We start from the raw sequence: 23,263 nt of genomic DNA on the forward strand, positions 1-23,263 counted from the left end.
TCTGGGAATTCTTACCCAGTCCAAATTATATGAATCTAAAGCTATCAGACACATGTATTCAAGAGTTCTTTCCATCCTTTCCATGAATCTCCTTGAAGGCACAATTCTCTAGGATTTTACTTGCTTATAAAGAGTTTTCAGAAATGCATCAAAATTAGGCAACTCACTGTGGAAATGACTCAAAATGGTCACGGTTAAAGACACAATTGACAAGCAAGTTTGTTTATTTCTGCAGCCTATGATGTTTTGCTTTTGTGTTTTGTTTGTTTTTTTTTTTTTTTTGACAGGGTCTCCCTCTGTTGTCCAGGCTAAAGTGCAGTGGCACAATCACAGCTCACAGCAGACTCAACCTCTCAACTTCCTGGACTCAAGTGATCCTCTCGTCTCAGCCTCCCCAGTAGCTGGGAACACAGATGTGCAACACCATGCCTGGGTAACTTTTAAAAAAAATTTTTGTAGAGATGGGGGTCTCACCATATTGTCCAGGCTGATCTCAAGTTCCTGGGCTTAAACAATCCTGCTGCCTTTGCCTCCCAAAGTGCTGGGTTTACAGGCATGAGCCACTGCCCCTGGCCAGCCTATAACAATTTAACATAATTGTAATTACGACTAATAACATACAGCAAGACATACCAGATTTTTAGGAATCTCATACAACTTTGGAATACAAAATAATGTATCCATAAAAATATAACTCGAAGAAAGTTAAACATCATTTTTTATTTGACAATGTTTCCTATATAATTTAATATATCAAATAATCTTGTTTACTATCTCTCTTTTGGATGCTGCAAGGGCCCTCTGTAACATCCCAAAGTTGGTTTGAGGTCAAAAAGACTTAATTTTGAACTTGAAATTTAATTTTGAAAAGCCTGTCAAATATATCAAAGGTTTAAAACACTTAACCAAAATAGGAACAGAGGTCACTTTAAAATAATAGTCATTCACTTAGCCAAAGTGATAATTAAAAGGTTTTAAAAAGCAAAAACCTTTATCCTTTGATAGAGAGGGGACTCAATTTAAATAACCAAAAGACCCACTAAAGACAGCAAGAGGCAGAATTTTGACAGAATTGGTCTCTCCTCTCTTCTCTCTCTCTCTTTTTATGGTTTATGTAAAAGGCGAACAAAAATCTTTTACTAACTCTTATTAATTCTACATGAAAATCTTATGCAAAAGAAAACCAGTTTTACTTTTGTATTAACATATTACAAATACGTTGTAAAACCTTATAAACAAATCCATTTAATCTCAGTCAGCTTTTGACCACACAAGATTTCCATAAACCTTTTATAATCTGACAAAATTTTTTCTTCTATTTTCCCAACTGTCTATATTTAGTTTTATCTACACCTTTTTTTATTCCTTTCATTTGAAACAACCTTTAAGTAACTTCACAAAGTTTTTTCAACACACTTTTTTTTTGAGACGGAATCTTGCTCTGTTCCCCAGGCTGGAGTGCAGTGGTGCAATCTCAGCTCACTGCAACCTCTGCCTCCCAGGTTCAAGAGATTCTTCTACCTCAGTTTCCTGAGTAGCTGGGTTTACAGACCTGCGCCACCACACCCGGCTAATTTTTGTATTTTTAGTAGAGATGGGGTTTCACCACATTGGCCAGGCTTGTCTTGAACTCCTTACCTCAGGTGATTCACCTGCCTCAGCCTCCCAAAGTGCTGGGATTACAAGCGTGAACCACCGCGGCCTGGCCACACACCTTTTTATGCCTTTACCACTTTCCTTACCAAAAACGTATCTTGCTTTTCTTTATAAACTCCATATGCAGAATTGTTAACCCTGATTTCTCGTGAAAACTTAGGAAGTAAGTAATTTTGAACTATTTCACGTAAGGTTTTTGGGTTTGTTTTTTGAGACAGTGTCTCATTCTGTTGCCTGGGCTAGAATGCAGTGGCGCAGTCACAGCTCACTGTAGCCTTGACCTCCTGGGCTCCAGCAATCCCCCAACCTCAGCCTCCTGAGTAGCTGGGACAGGCATGTGCACCACACCCAGCTAATTTTCTGTATGTTTTGTAGAGATAGGATTTTACCACGTTGCCCAGGCTGGTCTTGAAATCCTGGGCTCAAGCAATTCACTTGTCTCGGCTTCCCAAAGTGCTGGGATTACAGGCATGAGCCACCACACATGGCCTGTAAGTATTTATAGATGAAAATAATTTCATAATTTTTTATAAAGATGTTTCCTCAATTTTTTGTTTATTAACAAATCTGAATATAACTAGCTTTCTATGCCATACAAAAATAAGATGCCAACATATAAAGTTAAACTTCAGTTTAATAATCTTTCAGAATTTTAACTTATTTAGAAATGACTCAGTTATCTCATAATCATCTATTACTTATTGTAATATAACATAATTTTAAGATTTTAAATTACTTAAAATAATTTAGAAACTAACACAGGTATATTCCCTAATGTCTTCCCTAGCAGTCCTGGGTTCTGAGTACTCACATGGTACCTAGGACAGCTAAGAGGGCTGGGCCATTCTGAGTCCTGAAATTACGCTCTAGGTATACAACTCAGGACAGAGTACAGAGTTTTAAAGAGGATGCCTGGAGGATCCGATCACTCCCAGGATGGCCAAGAAGGGGTGACTCTTGGGCGTGACTCTGCTTTGAAGTTACTGGTCTAGGCAGTGAGGACATGACTCTAAGCCTCACCATGGCCACCTGTCCAGACTCCAGAAGCTCAAAACCAAAGACAAGCTCACAGGCTGGGCATGGTGGCTCATGCCTGTAATCTCAGCACCGGCCAAGGTGGGTGGATCAACTGAGGTCAGGAGTTCAAGACCAGCCTGGCCAACATGGCAAAACCCCATCTCTACTAAAAGTACAAAAAGTAGCCGGGCATGGTGGCATGTGCTTGTAATCCCAGCTGCTTAGGAGGCTGAAACAGGAGAATTGCTTGAACCCAGGAGGCAGAGGTTACAGTGAGCCAAGATTGCTCCACTGCACTCGAGCCTGGGCAATAAGAGTGAGACTCTGTCTCAAAAACAAAACAAAACAAACAAAAAACAAAGACAAGCTCACAGTAAAATGTGTGCAAGGCTTGGGGGAGCAAATCAAATAAGTGTTAAAAATATTACAAAATCAAGGCCAGGAATGGTGGCTCATGCCTGTAATCCCAGCACTCTGAAGATCTCGAGGTCACAAGCTCAAGACCAGCCTGGGCAACATAGTGAGACCCTGTCTCTAAGAAAAAAAAAAAAAAAATATATATATATATATATAGAGAGAGAGAGAGAGAGAGAGAGAGCTGAGTGTGGTGGCACGTGCCTGTGGTTCCAGCTACATGGGAAACTGAGGTGGGAGGGTTGCTTGAGCCCATGAGGTTCAAGATTGCAGTAAGATGTGATCATACTACTACACTCCAGCCTGGGTGACACAAGAAAGCTTTGTCTCTTAAAAAAAAAAAAAAAAAAGCAGAATCAGCAGTTTCATGACCTTAAAACATCTATCAGAGACAGCATAGACCTGTCTGACCAGTAGACTAAAGCAAAAATGCCTGAATTATATTTAACTGACAATTCTGAAGCTATTTCTGTAATTGCCTGATGGGTTCTTTCTGCCCGCTGCCCAGGCAAACTCAATTCACTGAAACCGTGGCATTGTAGTAGAGAAAAAGTTTAACTGACGTGAGGCCAGCCCATACAGGAGAACTGGAGTTAGCATTCAAATCAGTCTCCCTGAAGGCTGGGAGACTAGGGTTTTTTGTGGACAATTTGGTGTGCAGGGGCCTAAGGAATGGATACTGCTGATTGGTTGGAGATGAAATCATAGGGGTTTAGAAAACAGTCCTCATCCCCTGAGTCTATAATACTTCTGGATGGGGCCACAGGACCAGGTGAGTCATGAGTTATGGATCTGGGTGGGGTCAGTCTGTAAAACTTCTCAAAAAAACCATCTTAGTTTCTACAATAGAATGTTATCTATAGGAGCAATCAGGGAAGCCACAAATCTTATGACCTCTGGACACAAGACCCCTGAGCAGTATGGGATTATAGAAACTATGCCTACATGTTAGCGGAGTTCAGGCCCTCCCATAATCCTATTCTTGTGGCCTTTCCTTAGTCTTACAAAGGTGGTTTTTGGTCCCTGAGCAAGGAGGGGATTGGTTTTAGGGAGGGACTATTATCCTTGGTTTCAAGTTAAACTATAAACTAAATTCCTCAGAAAGTTAGCAAGGCCTATGAAATGACTAAGGACAGTTTAGGGGTCAGAAGCTAGATGGAGTCAACTATGTCAGATTTTTCTTACTGTCATAATTTTGCAAAGGTGGTTTCAACCCTATTGTATTTTGCTAACCATTTAAATGCTATCTTTAGTTACCAAATATTATCACATACACATAACACACATAGACATACAGACATAAAGACAGAAGCCGATCTTATAACTTTCATAAACAATTCCCATTTGCTGGCTTTCAAATAGTCTCTTTTCCCCATTTAGACTATCAATCTTCCAATTACCTAATTCATTGCCCTAAGCAATTGTTAGGCAATCCTAAATTTGTACTTCTAAAGGGATGCTCTTAGGTGGAACACGGTGAAAAATTCATATCTCAAAAGCACAGAGCTCAGACTTCGGGCCTAAATACTGTACCACTGGTTCCCTAAACCAAGGAAGAAAAGTGTCAGTAAAGGCCAGGTTAAGACAAGATGGCAAGGAAAAGCACCTTAAACAATGGTAAGATTTATGTTAAATCAGTGGTAAGAGTTTCTAGTGACCCAGTCCTCCCTCTTCTCAGTGTAGATGCCCTTACAGATGGAGATTTCCTTCATAGATGTAAATTTCATTTACAAAAGGGTTTCAAAGTAGCCAGCTAAATGTCAGAAAGGTATATTTTGGAGACCAACTTAGTTCAATAGGCGGTCTTCTTAACTCAGCTACTGTTTCTTTGCTAAAATTACTGAGTTCGGGGCAGAGCTCATTACTGAACTGTGCAAAGAAAGCATTTTATTTTCTTTCTTCTTATTTTTTTTTCTTTTTTGAGATGGAGTCTTGCTCTATTGCCCAGGCCAGAGTGGGAGTGCAGTGGTGCAATCTCGGCTCACTGCAACCTCTGCCTCCTGGGTTCAAGTGATTCTCTTGCCTCAGCCTCCCGACTAGCTGGGATTACAGGTGCGCACCACCACACCTGGCTAATCTTGTATTTTTAGTAAAGACAGGGTTTCACCATGTTGGTCAGGCTCGTCTCAAACTCCTGACCTTGTGATCTGCCCGCCTGGGCCTCCAAAAGTGTTGGGACTACAGGCATGAGCCACCACGCCAGGCCAAAGAAAGCATTTTCTTTGCCTGGACTCAGCATGGATAGCTCTAACAAAGAAGCAAGCTTACTTTACCTAAGGGCTTACCTTTTTGTCTTTTTATTGAGACAGTCTCACTCCATCACCCAGGCTGGAGTGCAGTGGTGTGACCATAGCTCATTGTAATCTTGAACTCCTAGACTCAAGCAATCCTCCTGCCTCAGCCTCTCTAGAAGCTAGAACTACAGGCATGAGCCATCATGCTTGGCTAATTTTATTTTCATTTTTTGTAGAGATGGGGCCTTGCTATGTTGCTTGGACTGGTCTTGAACTTCTGGCCTCAAGCGATCCTTGCACCTTGGATTACAGGCATGAGCCACCACAGGTCCTCTATCTTCTATAAATACTTTATCCAGCTTTCTTTTCCCTTTCAGGGCAAGACAGTAACAATGACAAAAGGTTAGAAGATCTAATTTTTCTGATTAGTCACTTAAGCTTTTTATTTGCCTTTTACAAAGAATCTGTTAAAAGAATCTGTAAAAATATTGGAATCTTTTTAGAAGCTTCTGAACTTCAACAGCCATCCCTGGATAATACTAAATTGGGAGACTTCATTTTTATATGTACTTCCTAAAGTGCAGTGTTGTTCATTTGGGATGTTCCACCATGACTTTAGATTACCTTTAGTAAGATTTCACCATTTCTGTAAGTGTTTGCTGCTTCCAGGGCCTACACCTCACACAGATATAGGTAGGTGTAGCCAGAAGGTAGAGCACTCAGTTCCTCAGAAATTAAGGATTCCTTTATTTATTTATGTATTTATTTATGAGACGGAGTCTGGCTCTTTCGCCCAGGCTGGAGTGCAGTGGCGCAATCTCAGATCACTGCAACCTCTGCCGCCTGGGTTCAAGTGATTATCTTGCCTCAGCCTCCAAAGTAGCTGGGATTACAGGTGCCCACCACCACGCCTGGCTAATTTTTGTATTTTTAGTAGAGACGGGGTTTCACCACATTGGCCAGACTGGTCTGGAACTCCTGAGGTCAGGTGATCCGCCTGCCTCAGCCTCCCAAAGTCCTGGGATTACAGGCCTGAGCCACCATGCCCAGCCCAAGGATTCCGTTTTTACATTGAATCTTGTATTTGGCTCTCAGATCCCCTTGATTAACTTGACTAATGATTTTTCCCGACGGAAGCACACAAGAAAAAGAAACAAACAGTATAGAACATAAAATTCCTTGTGAGTTTCTTAAACCCAGAGTTCATACCCCTGCAGTATTGCTATTAAAATATTTACTGGCAGTTTCTATCTATATCCGAGGCATCTAACTGGATCCAAGCCAGTTAATTATCAGATCCAATCAAATCCTGGACCCAGTCCAATGTCTATCGACTTCCAAACTCAGCTAAGATCAAAAATTTCCTCAAGCAAGCTTGAACAGCTGAAAACGGCAATGTATGGAGCTTCAGAATCTGAGAGAGAATGTAGCCACAATCTCCAGTTGCTGCAAGAGAGCAGTGGACACTGCGAGAGGACGGGCCCAGCAGGTACCTCTTGTGGTCACTCAGTGCTCCTGGGGGGTCACTGGGAGCTCTACTTTGGGGTCCATTTCTGACACCATCTGTTAAAAGAAAAACTTTAGACAAATTAAATTTAGCAGAGCTCAATTGAACAAAGAATGACTTGTGAATCAGACAGACCCTGAACCAGGATAGCTTTGGAGTGACTACAGTGCTGCTGAGTGGTTGGAGAGAATTTACGGACAGAAAAAGGAAAGCGACCTAAGAAAACAGAAGTAAGATACAGAAACAGCTGGATTGGTTACACCATGACATTTCCCTTATTTGAGCATGGTTTGAACAGTTTGCCACCTCTGATTGGCTGAAACTTGGTGACTGGTACAAGAGTAGGTTACAATCTGTTTAATCATTGGGTTATAGTTCACTATGTATGGAGAACCTTTAGGTTGAACTTAAAATATTGAAGGAGGCAGCTTTAGGGTAAATTTAACACTAGGAAGCTGTAAGTAGTTTATTATGGGTGACACATAGAGTTGGGGAAGAAGGGGGGCAGAGGTGGAAAGACGGGTAAGACCAGGTAATAAAGAATCTTATGTTATATTCATAAGTCCATAATTTACTCTTGCCAGCACCACATACCTATTTGTTTAAAAATTTTCATTTCCATAGCCCCCCTAGACTTCCTCATGAATTTCCTAAGACTTTGACCTTGATGAATTGATTCATTGACAATCCCTTCTTTATTTTCTTATTTTTATTTCTTCACGTTCCTATGGTCCTGAGACCACTCCTTTCTGAATACAAGCATCTTTGCTGGCCTAGAATATAGTCACAACTGTGTTTCATGGACTTTACTGAAGGTGGAACAACTGTCTTCCCAGCATCCCGTCTGTACTGGTCCATTTGCATTGCTATAAAGGCAATTTATAATTCACAGTTTATTATGGCTCACAGTTCTGCAGGCTTATAGGAAGCATGGGATGAGCATCTGCTCCTGGTGAGGCCTCAGGGAGCTTCCAAACATGGTGGAAGGCAAAGGTGGAGTTGGCATATCACTTGGCAAGAACAGGAGCAAGAGAGAGAGGAGGAAGATCACAGATTCTTTTAAACATCCAGATCTTTCATGAACTCATTACTGCAGGGAGGGTACATAGCCACACATGAGAGATCTGCCCCCAACATCCAAATACCTTCCATTAGGTCCAACTCCAACATGGCGGTCACATTTCAACAGGAAATTTGGAGGGGAAAAACATCCAAACAATATCACCATCTTACATGCTGGTGTTCTTTGGTGGGCTGTTTGGGAAATGCTGGTCTAGATACATTTCTCAAACTTGGCAATATGACTCCACTGGACATTAAAAAGGGGTTTCCAGGTATTTCAAGATAAAGGGATTTATCCTCAGGAGCTGCAAATATAAGCTAGGTTTTCTTACAGTGTTAACATCTTGATTTCAGTTACATGGGTCACCAGATTGATACAGATTTTGCTGAGGTAATAAATCACTGCTTCAGCAATCTTAACAGTCAAGTCAGTTATCTAACGATGATTTGACAAGTAATGAGGTCACATGTCATTTCCTGCCATAAGTAATTCAAATGCATTTAGTTCATAATACACATGGCTAGAAAAGCATCTAAATCAATTCCTACGATCAGAGAGAGAGATGTCCCCCTCACCATGAAGCAGAAGTTACAAAGAAAGGGGGGAAGACGCTATGCAGTTGGCCTTGAATATAGAGAAAGGGACTACAAGTCAAGAAATGCAGGTGGCATCTAGAAGCTGAAAAGGGCAAGGAAATGGATTCTCCCCTCGATCCTCCAGAAGGAACACAGCCCACACTTTGATTTTAGATTTCTGACCTCCAGGTCTATAAGATGATCAATTCATCTCTCGATATGGCCTCCTCCTGTTCATTCCCACTGCTCTCCAGTTTAGACTCTCCCTTTGGATTTGCCTCTTTTCTGAATCCATCCTCTCAAGTTGTTTTCTTAAAAAGCAAATCTTATTATGTTACAGGGTTTGAAGTGCATGAATACTCACTGACTCTAGTTAGACTCCTTTCCTGGAATATCATTAGATACCAGAATTAAGGTTTGTTTACAATTCCCATCAAGGACATTTGATGTGATCTCAGGAAGGCTTAACAGGGATGTGATTATAGCTCAAAAAAAAAAAAAAAAAAAAAAAAAAAAAAAAAAAAAAAAAGCTTAAAACAAATTGTACTACACTCTGAAGAAAGAATGCATTAACCAAATGGGCTAGGTAGGGTAGAGATTTTTCTGTGCTTATCCAGCACTGAATGGAGGCAAATTCACTGACTTTGGTAGCCATCAGTAAGACTGGAGGTGAGGATACCTGGATTTTTAGGAAGGGTTTTTCCTAAATAGTAGGTATTGTTATCCAATCAGGAAGTTCTGTCCTGATTTAAATGCTCATCATATAAGAGTTAGTTATCAGGAGTCAGTCAACTTGCTCACCTCTAGATATGATAACACTGAGGTCCAGATCCTCCTGGTGATCAACACAAACTGGATTAAGAGTCAGCTACTCGGTCAGATCCTGAATCCTGGTCCAACGATAACCACACTCTTGCCTGCTATAACTAACCCCTGCTTCAAGAAGTACACAAAAGAGGGATCACTACCACAGCCAAAGAAAGGAGGACAGTCGGGTTTTTTTTGTTTTTTTTTTGTTTGTTTGTTTGTTTGTTTTTTTGAGATGGAGTTTCGCTCTTGTTGCCCAGGCTGGGGTGCAATGGCGTGATCTCGGCTCACTGCAACCTCTGCCTCCCAGGTTCAAGCGATTCTCCTGCCTCAGCCTCCCAGGTTGCTAGGATTACAGGCATGTGCCACCATGCCTGGCTAATTTCGCATTTTTAGTAGAAACGGGGTTTTTCCATGTTGGCCAGGCTGGTCTCAATCTCCCAACCTCAGGTGATCTGCCAGCCTTGGCCTCCCAAAGTGCTGGGATTATAGACGTGAGCCACCGCGCCCAGCCGAAAGGCAGAACGTTCTAAGAAGGAGAGGTCAACATTGGCAAATGCCACAAAGGGCACAAGATGGGAATTAAATTTTTCCATTAGATTTGGCAATTAAGCAATGGCTGATGTTGTTCAGTGGAGCGAAAGGCTGAGAAGGGAATGAGAGGTTAGGAAACATTCACCTTAAGGCTAGGGAACTCCTTTGAAGAGTCTAGTAGGGTTAAGGGAGGATCCATGCCCTCCAGGTTGACTTTTAAATCATATTCCCTTTGGTTTTGCATTTGAATCACAGCGAACTTTCTCCTCTCCAAATGTTGATTTGACAAATTTAAGTCTTACCATGGCTCTCTTCTCAGTCCACCTGCAGGTCAAGGAACTAATGAGGTGTGGAGTAACTAAAGGTCAAAAAACAAGAGGAAGAAACAAAAGGCCAAAAAACCCCAAACCTTACATCAGGTCCTGAGTCAGATACGCTGTAACAAATTCTGCTTCAAGTTTAATATTCTTGTTTTGATGATGTTTAAAAAAAGAAAAATAAAAGCAAGTGTCTGGAAAATTAAAAGACGGGGTGGGGGGGGCATTTTAATTGAAATGCTTTCTTGTATCTCATCCACTATCCGCACCCCATCGCCCTGCAAATTAATAGCTGTTGCGGAGTTGGGGTATGTGTGACCACAAAATCCAAAGGCTGAATTTTGCCCAGTGCCTTGAGTAATTGCATGCCACACACAAAAAATAGTAGAATACTGAAAACGACATACACATCTGTATTTCCATATGAAAGCACCCGTTTCCTTTCTTGATTATCTGCTATTTTTAAAGGGGTTGGGAGTGCAGCGGGGCGGGGGGATGAGGCGTTTTTTCTGAATCCGAGCCCAGCTCTTTCTAAACTTTTGTTACTCACGTCCGTTTGATTCATTTGCTGTGTTTTTTCTTTTCTTTTTTTTTTTTCCTCTCCTGCCTCTGTCATTGCCTGCTGCTAAGAGGGACGCTGAATCACAGCCACTGCAGATGAAAAGCAATTCAAACTCAGTCCTTGGAGGGGGGATGGAAGGGCTCTTTTTGATTTTTTTCCCTCTGCAGAAAAAGCCTCCTACTTTCCGGGTGACCGTAGAGTGCAGTTTGACAAGTCTCAGCCCCGGGCGATGGAAGATTTTGCCCGTGGAACAGTCACGAGCCACCGGTCATCTCCCCGCGCCCGGCTTTCGGGTCCTCAGGCCTCCGTGCGTCGCGGGCCAGGCGACGGCAGGGGGACGTCGCGGGCCGGGCGAGCGTGGCCCGGTGGGCCCGAGGGTCGCGCCGCGCTCTCCGCCGCTTTAAAAGCTCCCACAATGCAGCGCTGGCGTCCCAGTTCCGTTACGAGGTCTCTCCCGGCGCCGGCAAGCGGGCCAAGCGCGGGCGGGGCGCGGGGGAGCGGCGGCTGAAACCCGAGAGCCCGGCCGAGGGGGGCGCCCCCGCGCCGCTCCTCTCGCGCGCTCAGCCGCGGCCCGGTGAAGGGGCGGAGCTGCCCGGCCGCCCGGCCCGGCCCGGCCCCCAGCCCGGCCCCCAGCCCAGAGGCACCGGCCGCGGGAGCGAGCGGGCCGCCGACTCCTACGCCCGCGCTCGTCCGGCGCCCCGCGCCGCGCCCCGCTCAGCGTCTGCCGCCCAGCTCCTCGCCCAGCCTCGCCGAGCCTCGCCCTTCCCGCCCGCGGCGGCGTTGGCGCTGGGGGCGGCTCCGCGGCGTCTCTACCGCTGGCCGAGCGCTCGCGCACCGCGGCACCCCCGCTAGTGGCGTCCACACTCACCTAGCGCGGGCCGGGAGGTGCGCGGAGAGGGAGCGGCGGGGGGCCGGGGCCTCCAGCCGGTGCGGGGCGCGCGGCGCGGGGAGCGCTGGGGAGTGCGGCGCGGGGACGGGCGCTGGGTGGCAGCGGAGCTCCGGGTGTCGCCGCGTCCCCAGCGCCCCGGCCGGCCCCTCCGGGCGGCCTGCGGGGGCGGCGCAGTTGCGAAACTGAGTAAGTATTAACTTTACTTGGCGGCGGCGATCCGGGCTGCGCCGGGGACCCCGCCCGTCCCGCCTGCAGCCTCGGAGCTGCCCTCCGCCCGGTTGCCCCTCTCTCCGCACCTTGGTTACCTCGTCCGTTCCGCCCCCACCCTGCCCCGCCACGGGCTCCAGCTCCCTCTGCGTTCACCTTTCCTGGTGTGTCACCCTTTGCGCCTCTCCTCGCGGCACACAAGCAGCGGACTGAAAAGTACGAGCTTGGTCTTTGCTTTTCTGCTTCCTCCCAGTGTCCTTGGCAAGGGAGTTTAGAGGCCACTTTTCTTGCGAAGGGAATTTTATGTCTGGTTTTTAAAATATTTTTTCCTCCGGATGGAAATCGGATGCTCGCTTGCCGGGTGGCGGTTTGGTGAACGCTTTTCTCCTCTAAAAAAATATTGGTTTATAGGTTTTTAAATTTTATTTGAACTATTAACCATCTGCGTTCTATTCTCCTTTGCCGCCAGTCCCTTTGGGGAGGGGAGTCCAGAAGAAGGGACGTTCAAAGTAATTCTGACTTGCAAACTAGAAAGTTTGAGAGGGTAAATCGCACAAAGCCGGAAGATTCAACTTGAAGGGACGCGAGCTTTGAATGTGGGTCCTGGTGCGGCACTGGGTTTTAAAAGATGAGTACTTGGGTTCGGAATCCAGTGTTGCGTTGTTATTTTAGCATCATAGAGCCGCCTGGTGTTGCTAAACCACTACTTTCCCAGCATCAAATGGCATCTTCAACAGTGCAACGTAGGATATATAATTGCGGGTCAATATTGTTCCTGATCTTTAGGGATTTAGAAGCGAAATGAATGCAAATCACGTTTCATAGCTGACTTAAACCTGTCAGGTTAGCCCTGTCAGATTAGCATTAAAGCATTTCATTAAAAAAAAAAAAATCCTCTAGCCCTGTGACAGCAGGGACGAACATTTATGGATTTTCCAGTAGATTGTGGCTCAGCAATTCATTAGATCTGCTTTGTCCCCAGGAAGCATTTTTAAATATATATAAATCTCTGCTTTTCTCTCCATTAGATTAACCACTCATTCTGGTAGGGGGCCCCAGGTAGTTTTTATTTTCTTTTTTGCCTTTCATCTTGGAGTTGCCAGGAGTTGCCATCATGTTATGAAGGAACAGAAAATGAGAAGCTTTCTTAATGGGTTTTCGACATCCTGTCCTTTGCCTGAGTGAGGCGGTAGTGAATGCCGCCAGCTTTCTGCAGGGAGAGGTGCAGGGTGGACGCAAAAATCAGGACGCAGGAGACAGCACTATCATTTGGGAAAGTGGTTTGTGTGAGTTTTATCTTTTAGCGGGCATACTAATGGTACTTTTAATTTTATTTATCTCCATGAGGCACTCTCCCCAAACCATAAAATTACACATGACCATCCCCCACTTGAAGAAGACTGAACATATGTTTGATGATTATTCTATTCAAGGATTAAATACAACAAAATATAATTTGTAATACAGATGATAAAACCTTTCAAAAATCTCCCCCTTCCTCATTTTTTTCCTCAAGAGTCTCCAGGTGGTACTTTCTGTGATGGACACAATTGGCAGTAATGCATTGAGTTCTTTCTAGGTTTATTGATCAAACCTTATGTCTGGGCTTTAGTAGCTTAGGGGTGCATTAGAGGGCCCTGAGAGGGAGCAAATCATGGGGCTGTGCAGGCAGGAAAGGCACTTCACTTTGCAGAAGTGTCAGTGTGCTTCAGGAAAAAACAGTTACAAAGAACAGAGTGTTTAAGTTGTTTATAGGATGCATGTTTCCTGAATTTGGCATTTGGTTCAGATATTTGGTAATTACAGATTTAAAATTCGACATGGTTGTATAAGTTGTTTTGCCTTTTATTTATTTTTTTAAGGTTGCAACCTTTTAACCTGAATCTTCAGTGTTTGGCTCTTGTAGGCTTCTATACATGGTGACTTACGTCAGTTTTTGACCTGACTGCCTTGTGTTTTGAGAAATGATTAGGTCTTCAGGGTTTCTGACTCATTAATTGATCTGTTTTATGTTGATGTATATAATGACTTGGAAGTAAAAATATTATTTGCCGTGGGATATTGTTGCCTTTTTCTTATGGTTAATTTGTGGCATAATGGCTTTGCTCCTTTATTATAAAACATTAAGATCTTAGATATCTTGCTAGTGTTCAAAACATTACAAAACTCTTTGCAGGTAAAAGTGGAGTGGGAATGGGAGTTGGATAGAAAAACATGCATCATAAATTACAGATTTGGATTAAAAAATAATATAACGTTTATTTACTCTTCTTTGATGCTAACTTGCTCCAACCCTAAATAGACTTAAAAATTCAAAGTGTAGAGAGAGTTTCCAAGTATTCTGTATAGTGGAAAGAATGTTTACCCCACTGCCAGCCAGACTTGGGTTGCACGTGTGACTTTGTCACTCCCGAGGTGAGTGAGCTGGGCCATGCCACTTCAGCCTCTGTGATCTACAGTTGGATTTCTGGAAAATGGGGATACTACTACTGAAAGGGATGCTATGGTGAGTAGAACATCTAATATATATTAGATGTGCCTGGCACATTTCAGCCAATAAATGGCAACATCTCAAACTCCTTCAGAATTGAGCTCTTGGTCACTCAAACTTTCAAACTGTTCCCCCTCCATTTTTCATCTCATCCGTCCAAGGAGTAGCTCACTCCACTCTCTCTTTTCTTCTATCAGCCCTAGCAAACCAGTCCATCATAAAGTCCTGCTGTCCATTTTTATTGCAAAATCTCTTTCAAACCGGTCTGATTTTCAGTCCCCACTGTTCTACCATGCTAATGCAAGCCACTGTACTGTATTATCTTTTTCCTTGGTGTGGTGCCTCCTGCACACACTCTGCACCCCTTGCAGTCTGTTTTACTACCAGCAGCCTGAAAAAAAAAAAAGAAAGTATTTGCCGTCTTAAAGTTGTCAGGGCTCTCAGGAAACACTTCTATTTATTTTGGGGATAAGACACCAAATCCTTGACATTACTTCAGGGTCCTGCGTGATTTGATCTCTACCTCCACTTGCATCTCTTGCTGTCATCTTGGCCAGTTCTCCAGCAGACTAGCCTCAGGGCTGTGGCTCATGCTGTTGGTCTCCCTATTTTAGGATCATCTCCTTGAGTAATTTCTCATCCTTGGGTGCTAGCTCAAATATCCTTTCTCATAAAGGTCTTCTCTGACAAGGCCACCCTTATCATCATGTGAATTAGAGGTCCTTTATTTTCTCCCTCATAGCATAATCACTTTTCCTTCTGAATATTTACCACAATTTATATATTATTTAATCACTTAGGGTCCTTTTCTTGCCCTTGAGGTTAATATGAAGTTAATAATACCTAGTTTATTCACCAGTGCCCGGTATATGTAGTAGGTGCTCAATAAATATGTTGATATAATGAGTAAGATCGTAATGTCAGTTTGTATCTTTATCTTTTTTTTTTGAAATGGAGTCTTACTATGTTGCCCAGTTGGTCTTAAACTCCCGGCCTCAAGTGATCCTCCTGCCTCAGCCTCCTGAGTAGCTGGGACTACAGGTGTGCGCCACCATGCCTGGCTTCTGTATTTGTATCTTGATTGCCTTCTTTATCATTGTTAAATTTGCTTTTCATGATAGAAAAGCCAGACCCACACTTTTCTATATTCCTTCTTTCCCAGTTATATGTGTAATATGAAACGGCCTTTGCGAATATCAGGTAAAAATGCATGTAGGCTCTGTGAAAGATTCGTAGTAATAAATTGAGACACCTTTTAATTAGTGTTACCCTTGTGACTTTCTGTTGTACATAATCCTTTTTCTAAATACGTCATTAAAATAATTATCTTTTTTTTTTTTTTTTTTTATCAGCACAAGCTTACTGAAAGGAAAAAAAATCTTACCGTGCCTTACTCTTTTACACAGTGTCACATGATAACACGTTAGTCAGCTGCTGTCGGCTGGTGGTGCCAGACATCAAAGGAAGGTTGGGAAAACTTTAGTAGAAAAGCAAGACTTAGAGTTCTAAGGATGCTCAGTGCTGTCCAGCTGTTGATGTGACTTGCATGGTAACTAGACATCACTGGACCATACACTTAAGAGAGAGGAGGAGTTTTTTTAAAAAAAAGTGGGAGCCACCTAGAAGTCTGGAAGTTCTTTTCTTCTCTCTCACTAAAGCATTCCTTGTTTTAGCCAAAAAAAAAAAAGAAAAAGAAAAAAAAAAGTCTCATGACCTTCCAAGGCCAAAGAAGGCTTACAGCTTTGAGTATTTTTGTCATGTGGTTGCTCTTTACGAAATATTAGCTTGATGTCCTCTAACTCTGAAGTACTTATGTCTGTTATTGATGTTTGTAATCTCTACTTCTTACATAATTCTGCATTTTTCTCTTGACTTGTTTTTTAGGACTTTAGTATTCCTTAAAAATTATTTCCTCACACCCTTAGAGTGTAGTTCCAGTTCTTTCTAGTTTTGTATCTTATAGATCACTGAGTATGTGGGGGCACTTTGCAGCTGATTCAAGTCCTTCAGAACATACTCCTCTGTGGTCCACCTCAGGGGTTCCCAAACTGTGATCCTTTGAGTGGTCTGGACCCTGAGGTTTCCCTAGCCTGCGTGCTCTTGGGTTGGGAGAGCAAGGAGGATGAAAGCAGCATTTTTGAGTCCCTGTTGGGTGCTCTCGGAGAGGAGGAGTGAGTAGTTTATCTGGTCAGAATTGGAAAAGTGAAGCTTAGGCTTTCTTTCCATATATTTGCTTCACAAAAGAAAATTGTTCCTTTTGTTCCTACATTTCCCCACCCCTGATTTTCTAGTCAGGAAGGCATGAGAAGAGAGAGATGCCCCTGCAAGCCAGACCCTTACCCTGGTGCTTATTTAGACCTGATTTTAAAAATGTTGAGAGCAAGCCCTGAGAGGGGCACACCAGGTGATTTGCCTCCGTGCAGGCCCTCTGTGCCCGCAGGACATTCGCATCACGAGTAGCTGCCACTGTGGAGGAGAGGAAAGTTATGGTTGGGAACCCTTGTTATTTTTTTTCCACCATGTATATATGTCCACTGGTTACTTGGGTGACCTTGAACAAGTTGCCTGGAGCTTTTTAACACCAATAATATTTATTACCCATTTATTTCACAGACTTGCTATAGGATTTAGAAGTCTATTCTTAGCAAGTGTTTTTTTTGTTTGTTTGTTTTTTAAATCACATTCAGATACGTTGCAAAATACTGTAGTGAACTGTAGGGCTATCCAAATTTTATGTATGCAGAAAAATATTTTCTTACTCATTAGCATATGTTTTACTCTTTGTTTTAAAAAGAAATCAGACGTAAATGCAGGTTATAACAAGAGGAGAGCTGTGATAGTTTGCTACCAGGTTTTATGTAGGTAATATATTTTGTCACTGTTGTATTTTGTCACTCTTGTTATATTTTGTCACTGTTGTTAGCTATCATTGGCTCGTGAGTGCTAAATCATGTTTATCCTTATAGTAATTTTACTACTGGAAAATCGCTTAAGACTAAATTATTCTTCCAGATACAAGTATATATGTTTAAAGGAAATTGGGATTCTCTTTAATGGATAGATATTGGGCAGAAAGTAAGGTTTTACCCTTATTTTTGCTTAAAATATTTGAATGGATTTATAATCGATGAAACTCTACTGTAAAAATACCAGTGAGAAATAGGGATGTTTTGTTAAGTTGAAGGTAAAATTTGTTCATTTCTACGGGAAGTTCTAGTACGTTAAATGTCAGAATATCTTATAGCAGTTTATTTGTGCTGTATTTTTTCTTTTTTAGTGTATAATGACTTCCCTTATATTTCTTTTTTTAAACAGCTTTATTTAATTAATTAATTAATTTATTTTTTGAGACGGAGTCTTGCTGTGTTGCCCAGGCTGGAGTGCAGTGGCACGATCTCGGCTCACTGCAAGCTCCGCCTCCCGGGTTCACGCCATTCTCCCGCCTCAGCCTCCTGAGTAGCTGGGACTACAAGTCCCTGCCAGCACACCCAGCTAATTTTTTACATTTTTATTAGAGACGGGATTTACCATGTTAGCCAGGATGGGCTTGATTTCCTGACCTCGTGATCCGCCTGCCTCGGCCTCCCAAAGTGCTGGGATTACAGGCATGAGCCACCGTGCCCAGCCTGAAACAGCTTTATTGAGATATCATGGACACACAATAAACTGCACATACCTAACTGTACAATTTTACAAGATTTGATCTATGTATACACATGAATCATTCCCACATCACTTTCCCAAATTTCTTTCTTTTTTTTTTTTTTTGAGACAGGGTCTTGCACTGTTGCCCAGGCTGGAGTACAGTGGCATGATCTTGGCTCACTCAACCACTGCCTCCTAGGTTCAGTCAGTTCTGCCTCAGCTTCCCGAGTAGCTGGGACTACAGGCTTGTGCCACCATGGCTGGCTAAGTATTGTATTTTTAGTAGAGACTGGGTTTTGCCATGTTGGCCAGGCTTATCTCTTGACCTCAAATGATCCGCCCACCTGAGCCTCCCAAAGTACTGGGATTACAGGTGAGAGCCACCAGGCCCACCCCAAATTTTCTCATTCTCCTTTGTAATTTATCTTCCTTTCATTCTCCCCTTTCCTCTAAACCACTGGTCTGCTTTCTGTCACTGTAGAGTAGTTCAAATTTTCTGGAATTTTAGATTAATGGAATTATGCAGTAATGTACATTTTTGTTGTTGTTGAGGCTTCTTAAACTCAGAATAATGATTTGGAGATTCATTCATGTTGATGTATGTAGTAGTAGTTTATTCCTCTTCATTGCTGAGTAGTAGTTCATTGTGTGAGTACACAGCAACTCATTTATCTACCTATTGATGAACGTTAGAATTGTTGCTAATTTTTGGCTATTACAAATAAAGCTGTTATGAATACTAGCATACAAGTATTGTATAGACATATACTTTCATTTATCTTGGGTAAGTACCCAGGAGTGGAATGGCTGGATCTTATGGTAGGTATATGCTTAGTTTTTTGAGAAACTGCCAAACTGTTTTCCCAAGTGATTGTATCATTTTACATTCTTACCACCAGCAGGTAAACATGCTGTTTCCTTTGTGTCCTTGTCAACACTTGGCATAGTTGGTCTTTTTTAGACATTTATGATATTTTATTGTGGGTTTTTAAAATTTTTATTTTATTAATTTTAAAGACAGGGTCTTGCTCTGTTGCCAAGGCTAGAGTACAGTAGTACAGTCATAGTTCCCAAGTAGCTAGGACCACAGGCATGTGCCACCATGCCTGGCTGTTTTTTAAAATATTTTATTTTGTAGAGATGAGGTCTTGCTATGTTGCCCAGGCTGGTCTTGAACTCCTGGCCTCAAGCAGTCCTCCCACCTTGGCCTCCCGGTGTTGAGATCACAGGCATGAGCCATGCGTCCAGCCATCACTGTGGTTTTAATTTGCATTTCCCTAACAACTAGTGATGTAAAGAATCTTTTTACGTGTTTTTGGTGCTATCTTTGTATCTTCTTTGGTGAAGTGTCCTAGTCTTTTGCTGGTGTTTTTATTGGGTTGTTTTCTTATTGCTAAATTTTGAGAATTCTCATATATTGTGCATACAAGTGTTTCATCAAATATATGCTTTGCAAAGAATTTCTCCCAGTTTGTGTCTCATCGTTTTATTTTCTTAACAGTGACTTTTGAAAAGCAGAAGGTTTTAATTTTGATGAGGTTCAACTTATAAATTTGTTTTTTATAGATTGGGCTTTTGGTGTGGTATTTAAGAAATCTTTGCCTAGCCTAAGGTCATAAAGATTTTCTCCTATGTTTTCTTCTAGAAGTTTTATGTTTTAGATTTAGATCTGTGATGCATTTTGTGTTTCTTACATGGTGTGAGTTATGGATGGAAGTTAATTTTCTGCATATGGAAATTCAGTTGTTCCAACACTGTTGAAACGACTATTCTTTCTCCACTGAATTGCCTTTGAACCCTTGTCAAAAATCAATTGTTTGTTACATCTTTTTTTATTGTATCTGTTGATATACACATGGTATTACACAGTATTGATACTGTATCACAGCTGGATGACCAACTAAATGAAAAGCAGCTATCTCCAAGCCAGTACTTGATAATGTGTTTTTGTCACGTTTAATCACATTTCTAGTTTCCTTACAATAGCCTTTGTGGGAGGCTTTCCTACTCAGACATTCCTTCTCCCTCTTTTCCTTTCTCTTTTCGTTATTTGCTCTCTGTTATAATAATAAAGTCTGGTGATGAGGGCACATACATACCTTACCCCTTTTAACTAATCTCAAATACACTTTTTAAAAAATGTTTCCTATTGATAATTATATTACTTTTTTCTTTGAAAACCTCCCAACCTAGATCATTCACTTAATTTTAATTTTTCTAGTCTTGATTATGTGTTTCTTCCCCTATTGTATTCTACTGAGTAACGGCATGATTGGAAAGAGTGCCCACTTAAGTTAAAGCCTGGCTACACAGGTGTAGCCTTGAAGAAGTTGTGAGCCTTACCGAGCCTCAGGTTTCTAATATCTAAATGGGGCCACTGATTCTTCACTCTGGGTTGTTTTGAAATAAAGGAGATGTTTATGTATGTCCACATATGGAAACAAATGGATATGAAGTACCTCAGTGGAGAGTTAGTGCCTTCCCCTTACCCAACTCCATGAGCTCTGAATAATCATTTTGTTTGAACTGGGAGGCAGGACAGGCCTCTGCTCTCTGGGGAGGACAGGCACTGACCCCTCTGCAGTCTATCCAGGCAAGTAGCTCTGAAGAGAACTGGAGCTAGAGACAACCCCGTCTGTTCAAGTCATGCAAGGATGGGAGAAGAGCTCCTCACCATGCACACCCTGGAGCCCGCTGTCTTCAGGGCCCTTCTCTATCAGTAATCCATCCTCTCCCGAATTCAGTCTCGCCTTTCCTTGACTTCTTGCTTTGGGCCTGGAAACAATATGTCAAGTCCATTGACCCTGGTGCTGCTTCTAGCTGTCTCCTTTCTCAGCCAGCTTCTTACAGGGTTGTCTGTGCTTATTGCTTCTACTACTTCACCTGCCAACTCACTCCCCAGCCAGGTACCATTTCTTAGAAACATTTCATGCCACAGGCATCCATATCTTAATTGCCTAAACCAGAGGAAACTTTTCAGCCCTAATATAACTGAAGTTGTTTGCAGCATGTTTACACTGTTGGGCTGTCTCCCTCCATCTTGAAACGTTGCTTCCTTGGCATCACTCTTTCTTTGTTTTATTTATTTATTTATTTATTTATTTATTTTGAGACACAGTCTCGCTCTGTCGCCCAGGCTGGAGTGCAGTGGCACGATGTCGGCTCACTGCAGCCTCTGCCTCCCGGGCTCAACCAGTTCTCCTGCCTCAGCCTCCCGAGTAGCTGGGATTACAGGTGTGTGCCACCACACCTGGCTAATTTTTGTATTTTTAGTAGAGATGGGGCTTTTACCATGTTGGCCAGGCTGGTCTCAAACTCCTGACCTCAGGTAATCCGCCCGCCTCAGCCTCCCAAAGTGCTGGGATTACAGGCATGAGCCACCGCACCCAGCCTCTTTGTTCATCCTTTTAGTTGTTCATTCAAAGCCGAATTGCACGCCCCTCCATGAATGAGGATATAGCAGAGAGTAAAACACACAAAGCTCCTGTTTGCATGGACAGCACACTGTACTAGGGGGAGAGAGATAATAAATGAACAAATATTTTCACTTTATTTATTTGATGATAAATGCTTTAGAGAAAAAAATAAGGTGGGGGGATTGAAAATGCTAGGGGTGGGAGTAGAGGTGTTATTTGATATTGGATGGATAGGACTCCTTGCTAATGTAAGCACATTTGAGTAGAGACCTTAATGAAATGAAGGAGCCAGCTCCCTGGCTGCCTGCAGGAAGAACACTCCAGATAGAGGGCACAGTGCAGAGGCCCTGGAGCCGGTGCTCACATGTGTGCCCACATCCCAGCTGCCAGGCGGGTAAGGCTGGAGGGAGCAAAGGGCTGGAGATGAAGTAGAGGAGGTAGTGGGGGTCCCTATACCTCAGGCCTTATTGGCTATGGCAAGGATCTTGGTTTTGACTCTGAGTGAGAGGACAGTTGAGAGTCTTGAATAGAGGAATGAATAAACTGGACTGGAGCCTGGGTAGCAGGCAGGAGCACAGACTCCGGAGCTGGCGACTGCAGTAAAAACCCAATCGTCTACATGCTGGCTGTAGGACCATGGATTAGTTCTGTAACTTCTCTGTGCCTTATCGGTAAAATGGAGATAGTAATGATACCTGTCTCATAGTGTCGTAAGGATTAGATGAGTTAATATTTGTGAAGAACAGAGCATGGCAGATAGTATTATAAAAGTGTTTGTTAAATAGAATTAGTAAAATTGAAAAGGCTCACTCTGCTGTTATATGGAAAGTGTTTGCCAAGGGGAAGTAAGGCTAGAAGTAGAAAGACCAGTTAGGAGATGATTGCAACAATCCGTGCAAGGGATGGCTTAGATGAGGTGCTGATGGTGGAGGTGGGGAAGTGAGGAGAAGGGTCACATCCTGGGTATATTTTGGAGGGGTGGCTGGAAGATTGGATCTGCTTTTCTTTCCATCCTGGAACTTTCCAAGTTTTCTTTGCTGCCTTGTCCGCTCCCTCTTGAACAGGGGTTCTCCAGTGGGGTGGTGCCATTCTGGAATATGTGGGTGCATATTTTGGTTGTTGCAGACTGGAGAGGTGGTATTTCTGGTATTTAGTGGCCGGGGGCTGGGCCAGGGGTACTCAGCATCCTATCTGGTGAAGACTTGTTCCTTGCAGTGTGCCAGTGGCATCCTGGATGAGAAATGCTGCTTTAGACCTTTATTTCCCCACTCACCTCCCGTCTCTGCTCGCTCACCTGCCTCCTCAAGATATCTTAACCTGTAGTCCCTGTGTGGGCAGCAGGGAAGCCCACGAGCTCCCTGATATTTTTTCTCAAAATGTTCATGTGCTTTTACACTCTTTTTCTTCCTGTACCACCCTACTTTTTTTTTTTTTTGGTGAGAGGTTGCAGAATTTTTCATCAAGTTCTGAAAGGAGTTCACATCCTAAGAATGTAAGAATTTCTGTTAATGAGTGATCTCACCCGTCACCCACCTTCATTGTTTTTACTCCAACCTTTATGGTGCTGAATGTCCGGATCTGTGCTCCTGCACTGCTCTGTGCCCTGATTTCTGGGCCGCTGCCCACTGAACTATGTGTCAGTTTCTCGGGATCAGTGTGTCACCTAACTTCTTCCTTGATTTCCTGCTGGGATTTGTGGGACCATCATCCATCTTACTCTTAATATTGTCTTTCCTGTGCCACCTCGCCTTGAGTAATTCATCTAGTTCTGATTTTACCTCCTGGACAGCTGAGGAAATTTTCTCCGTCTTCCGTCATTCACTACGCTAATTTATCATCTCTCATTTAGATTGTTTCCTCTTAACTGGTCTCCCCGCCTGAAACCCATCCTCCATGTTGCCGGATGAGCTTTTGGACACAGAAATCTCA

General features: G+C 42.9%; 1 protein-coding gene across 4 annotated transcripts in view; it reads left to right on the forward strand.

The window, feature by feature from the left end:
• The first annotated feature begins 11,322 nt into the window (after positions 1-11,322).
• Positions 11,323-23,263, forward strand: part of RASSF8 (Ras association domain family member 8) — a 119,765-nt gene continuing 107,824 nt past the window's right edge. For 3 of the 4 annotated variants that reach the window (XM_054443184.2, XM_054443186.2, XM_063672529.1), the window contains exon 1: positions 11,323-11,761. The gene's annotated coding sequence lies outside the window, so the exon portion shown is untranslated. The remainder of the gene's footprint in view (positions 11,762-23,263) is intronic. The other variant, XM_054443183.2, reaches the window with a different exon arrangement.

The sequence above is a fragment of the Pongo pygmaeus genome, chromosome 10, assembly GCF_028885625.2.
Source record: "Pongo pygmaeus isolate AG05252 chromosome 10, NHGRI_mPonPyg2-v2.0_pri, whole genome shotgun sequence".
In the NCBI taxonomy this organism is placed as follows: Eukaryota; Metazoa; Chordata; class Mammalia; order Primates; family Hominidae; genus Pongo; species Pongo pygmaeus.